The sequence below is a fragment of the Pinus tabuliformis genome, chromosome 6 (assembly GCF_031772625.1).
Source record: "Pinus tabuliformis cultivar Carrire ecotype Pingquan chromosome 6, CPIR1, whole genome shotgun sequence".
Classification (NCBI taxonomy): domain Eukaryota; kingdom Viridiplantae; phylum Streptophyta; class Pinopsida; order Pinales; family Pinaceae; genus Pinus; species Pinus tabuliformis.
Genome location: NC_142292.1, coordinates 618,804,219 through 618,810,484, shown reverse-complemented (window position 1 = coordinate 618,810,484; position 6,266 = coordinate 618,804,219). Strand labels below are relative to the sequence as shown.

Genomic DNA, 6,266 nt, shown 5'->3' with positions numbered 1-6,266 from the left:
AATTCATTCCCCAATGTCACTTCAGGAGCACGCAGGTAGTGATAAAACTTGGGTCTGGCATGCAACTGATTTCTCAGATGGGGAACTGAAGGAAGAACTCTTCTGCATTCGTCTTGGCTCTGTAGACAGTGAGCACTGTTCTTAGACTCTTCTAATCCTTGTTATGATCTTTTCTTTCTGTCTTGTATTTTTCTTTGATAAAATCAATGTTTGAGTACCTATATTCTTGGATCATTTCATTGAAGGGTTGATTTTGCATATGTTCTTAGGATGCTTTTGTGCAGATTATAGTGGGTTGGTAAGGGATCCCCCTCCCCAAACACCCTATCAGCATAGTTAAGACTTGAGTTTAGGGTGGCTTTAATTATCTCTGGTAATAGCAAATGATACGGAGGATTATGCATAACCCACCCCCTTTTTGATTCCAATAAGCAGAGGTGGTCACTATGGTAATCCGATTTCAATTTGTAGTTAGAAAATGGGGTCACAACTTTCCATATTTTTTGTTTTGTTTTGTCTTTTTACATCAAACAATAGTATATTTATTAGAACCATAGTCAACTAAACAAACAGGAAACAATTTATTTGACAGGTGGAAGAAGTGATAGGCTTAGAGCAATTGAATTGTAGGCCATGCTTCTTGACAAATTGATGAACAGATGTCTCCTTACTTGAGATTTAGGTTGGCACCATGGCACCATCTTGTCCATCATTATACACTAATCTTGTCATTATCTTCTTCACTGTGAATGACTGGCCTGTTCCCTGCAAATAAATCTGGGCATAGAGGAGCCAATCCAAGAACAGTAATTTCTAGCACAAGACAATATTAATGATCTAAATACCTAATCCTGAAGCTTGAGTTTGATTTTTCTCTACTGGTTCTGAATCTCTGATTGAGAATCTCCCACTCGTCATTATCAAACCTTCTCCTTCATCATTGGCATCAGCTGCACTGCTGAAGTATTTTGGTTGGTTGTCATTGGACTGGGAGCTTGAAGTTTCAAATGATTATAGTAACAGACAGCGAGAAAAGCCAGTCCACACCCACTCAAGTTTATGACTGTAACCTTTTCATTTATTACAGACAAAGGTTATGTTATGAGCAGCCAGTCCTTGACAAGACCAGCAACATTCATAGTCAAGGCTGAAGTCTTTCCTATCAGAAGAAACACTGCAAGATTAAGAGCCAAGGCACAAGCAGAAATGTCATGTAATCCAAATCAAAGGAAGAGACCATGATTATCAGAAATGGGTATTCTACTAAGGCCCAGGGGGTGCTGAGAAAAACAAGGCAACAAGGAGCAACAAAGATGTGATGGGATTCAACTTAATCCCTTTTGATGTTCGTGGAATTTGTATGAGAACCAATTGGGTAGTCTCACATGCAACTGCACTTAACTGGAGAATCACCTCCCATGCATTCATCTTGGCCTCCCCATAAACTGAAATAGTAACTCCAATGGATATGGCCAACATATTGGCCTCGGGCTCACCTTTATAAGCTTCTTTCTTTAGGGAAACCACAATCAAATACACAACAATGGGAATTAGAGCTTTCAGCATTTGAAATAATGATACTGAGAGGAAAACATAGGCAGAATTTGAAAACCAGAGACCCAAATAATACACTTATCAATACTATGGGTTCAACGAGCTTGAAGACTCTTACAATAGCAATAGCCAGTGTTGATTAGAAGCCCATGTGAATCATGGTGGGACTGATCACACTAAAGTTGTCAAGCAATGGCAACTCCAATGGATATGGCTAACATATTGGCCATGGCCTCACCTTTATAAGATTCTTTCTTCAGGGGAACTGCAATCGAATGCATATCAAATGGGCACAAGAGCTTTCAACATTTGAAATATCGATACTTTGAGAGACATGCACCAAGGGCTGCATCATTTAGGATTTGTACTCAGTTTAGGTGTCATATTCAAGGGGAAGTTGTTATGCTTTCCACCACTTCATAGATTGTTAGAGTGATGAAACAAAAGAGGCTCCCTCTTGAGGCTAGATTATTTCATATCAGCTGTGTTGTTGATGTCCTAGCTCAGCCAGGTCTTGCCAAAACTCTGTTGAGGTGCAAAATTTATTATAAACTGAAATGTCTTCACAAGAATTGACCTCATAAAATGCCATAATTACAAGATATGCCATACATGGCTGTGATTATGGCTCGCAAGACCCTTAGACTTTGAGCAATGAGGCTCGCAACATCACTTACGATTATGCACTCTACAATTCTGTGACCAGCTGAATGTCAAGCAATTGAACCGCGATTTAAATCCTATTTTGTCAGCAATAAGTACTATACTTTGTCTTTATTTAGTGTAGAGAACCAAGCACTTATTCTGCTCATCTATAGAAGGGACAATGGTTGTTTGCCTATGAGGTATAAGGAAATCCTATCAGATGTTTTGTATTTTCGTATGGAATTGAATCATACTCCTGCACACTGTAACATTCATATATATCAACCTGTAGAGGCTTTAATAACACCTGGTATTCTGGTTAGTGATTTTATTGGACCTCATGTGCATATCCTACATGCACAGGATGGACTATTCATATGTTACAGGGTATTATTCTTATTATTTAGGGTGCACATCTTCAGGTGCTCAAGAACGATTACTAGAACAGTCAGTTAATTCTGCAATTTAAAGGATGAAAAAGGAGGTTATATGAGTCTAGTTTTGGTTGTCATCCACAATGTCACACTAGTCTGCCTGGGCATGGTTCTTATGGTTTAATAGTGACTTGAGGAGTCATAATACCATAGATAACTAAACACGAACAGCTAAGGTAGCCCAAGGACAATAGCCATCTTTACACATTAATTAACAGGTCTTACATTAATTATCCTAGGGGGTTTTAATACTTCCAAATGCTTAAAAAATAGTTAGCAGAGCATTCACATTACACATTCCAGCAATCTTTTCTATAAACCAACCAAATGCAGTCAGGAGAGCCCTCCTTTTAAACTATACAACCTTATTGTTAGTATGATCAACCTTATTTTAATATATAGTGTGACAAACCGTATGTGACAGGCAAGTGGAAAACTTTTCTCGCAATTGACTAAGCGACGTCCTGCGAGCCAGACTTGAGACGGAAACCCTCGTCAGAAGTATATGCTTGGCTCTTTTCCAAACAAATGAAGAGTCAATGAGGTTTTGTGTAATCACTTCTGGTATCGTATTGGGTTATTGTTAGAAGCGATAATTGGATTCGGATTCTTATCGAGTGAGTTGTTCTGCTTTCTCAATTTGAGAGGGTTTGTTTGGAGGGAAAAACAAAAGAGGACATACAAGAATAGTGAGGGGAAAGATGCAGAGGAAGAGGATTGAGAACATCGCCAACAGGCAGGCTACATTTTCCAAATGTAGGTGGATTGCTGAAGAAAGCTTACGAGCTCTCGTTGCTCTGCACTGCAGAAGTTGAACTTGTGATTTTCTCCCCAGCAGGAAAGCTCTATGAACTGTTTTTTAGTGCAAATCCTACTATTTTGATTCTAATAATCATGGCGATGCAAACCTCATGAGATTCTTACTAATAACCCCGGTGGTGCAAGCCCTAGTAAGCTCGATGTTGAAAAACTTAGTGTAAAACCTCCAAATCGCTGGTTTTGTTGTAGTGCTTATTGGAGAGTATATAAAAAATTTCACACCTTTTTATGAGATATGGGAGGAAAACATGTTAAAGATTTTTAATAAATATAAAATTTCCAAAATGATGCTAGTTACGTGTGATTCTCTTTTCATTGTTTGTGATTATGAAAAATGAAACTCGATGTTTTTTCATTAGTGCACGCATATTTCATTATATAATTGCATATAGAAAAATCATTCCAGAGCCGATAAAAATAAAAGTGAAGAATTTATGGTCCAATATTATATTTAAGGGAGATGTTTAAGGATGATGTTTGAATTTTGTTTTTCATTTTAAGACATTTGGAGCAAATATTAGGAAGGACTTTGAGAAAGGATTGTCCTTGATTTTCGAAAATGGAGTTGTTCCTTTCCAACCATATGCCCCAAGTGACCATCAAAGGGAGAGCTCATATGTTTTTTGGATGTTTTCTTTATAGCCATTTTTTTACACATATCCATAGAGTCCCCATGCCATTGATGTGAATTACTTGTTCGGTTTTTTTTAACCAAATTTTTTAACCAAACAAGAAAAATTTAAAAAATGCCTCAAGATCAAAGACTGAAACAAACACCTATTGACATACCTTTTAAAGTATGGAAAGAACTTCTAAAATCATATGAGAAGTTGGATGCACAAAGAAAAGTCGGCAATGAGAGCATTCAGGTATTGAATTTTTCATTAAACATTATTTAGAATGTATTAATACTTACAAGTATCTTAGACATGTATTTGTGTGAAAATAAATTGAATTGGTTTATGTTTAAGGACAAGGCATCCAAGGCGAGGTTAACCAAGACAAAAGTCACTCATCGTAGTGGCCAGAAAGGTTTAAAAGCACTGATAACAACCTTTGTAAGTATATTAAACATGTGATATTTTTTAAATAAATTTTGTACTAGAAGAAAGTCATTGTTATCTAATTTCTCCCTATTTACTGATTGATAGGAACTAAAATATGGAAGACCTCCAAATCATTTGGAAAAGGAGGTGCTGCAGCAAAAGAGATGGGTTGAATTTGTTGTTTGGATGGACTCTATGGTATGTAATCTTAGTTGGATTTCCAATATACTTTTAAACCATATTTTCATTTTATTTTTTAGTACTATTAGATATTATATCTTACCTCATTTTATGGTTAACATTGTATAACAAAAACATGCGTTGTGTTATGTAATTAATACTAACATGTAATATTGATTTTTTTTGTCAGAATGCTATAGGTAATGATTGCCAAGACGATGATCCAAATTATGTTCAACATATATCAGGAGATGTTGAGGTTGAGGATGAGGATGATGGTGGTGAAGGAGGAGATGACGATGATAGTTGCGGTGTTGGTGATGATGTGGATTAGAGTAATGAGGATGGTCAAGATGATCATGAGGATGATCTTGGTGGTGGTAGCTAGGCATGCACATGCATTGTTTTTTATGAAGAAATTATTGTGTAGAATGACATTGTTATGTTTAGATGGGTGTTGTGAATTTACCCTATATCAATGAGACATTTTGATTTTGTAAGCATACGATGAGTTTGATTTATGTATGTTGTTAATTTATCGTAGAATAACGATATTCATGAAATATTTTGATTTGTTAATCATATTTGAATTTTAGTTGTTTTGATTAAAAATAATACTGATTTTATTAGTATTATGTTGCTATTTTATACATGTTTTGAAAATTGTTAATGACACATTGTTATTTTTTTGGATGGATGTTGTCAATTTCTCTTAAATTTCTTTACAAATGATTTTGAATTGTGATATCTGCTTTAATGATATTTAGAAACTATCATATATTTCACTATGAATCTATAAAGGGGGTCATATATGTAAAGAAAAATATACTCTATATAAGAAGTCAAATGCGGATGTAACCATGGATGCAAAATTGAAAGTAAAATTGGATGTTAAACTAGGAATTAATACAAAATGCAAACAATTGACATACAAAGTGTTTTAAATTAGAAGTGAAAAATTGTGCAATAGTTGACACAAAGAAGGGAACAAAACATGGCATACAAAAGGATATCAAATTGGGCAAAAACAAGGACACATAAATGGGCACCAAATTAGATGCAAAAAAAGACAACAACTAGATGTAAAATAAGATGCAAAGTTGAGTGTTAAAAAGAAGCAAAAAATGTTACAAATTAATATGCCAAATGATGATGCAAATAATGGTGTAAATTTGGGATGCAAACTTGGGTGCAAAAAAGGAAAAAAAAAAAGATGTAAGAAAAGACATAAAACATGATGCAAAATGGGGCTGAAAAAAAGGTGAAACCAAGGATGCCATATTGGATGTAAATAATGATTCCTAATCTCATGCAAATTTAGGCTCGAACTCAGACACAAAATTATATGCAAATGTGGACACAAAATGAGGCAAAAAAAGATGCAAATTTGGATGGTGAAAACAATGTAAATCTAGACACCAAAAAAATGCAAAATTGGATGAAAAAGTCGGTGTAAATAATGGTGCAACATTGGACACAAGTAGACACAAAAAAATGGTGCAAAAAGGGGCATAACATATCTTAAAATTGGATGCAAAACTTGGTGCAAAAACAAATACAAAATTAGACGTAAAAAATGGCTCTACAT

General features: G+C 35.3%; 1 long non-coding RNA gene across 1 annotated transcript; it reads left to right on the top strand.

Annotated features, from left to right (window-relative positions):
• On the top strand, positions 1–5,097 carry LOC149260100 (uncharacterized). Its single transcript, XR_016247997.1, has 4 exons — positions 1–128; positions 4,424–4,510; positions 4,604–4,696; positions 4,869–5,097. It is a non-coding gene; the product is annotated as an uncharacterized LOC149260100 (long non-coding RNA).
• The last annotated feature ends 1,169 nt before the right edge of the window (positions 5,098–6,266 follow it).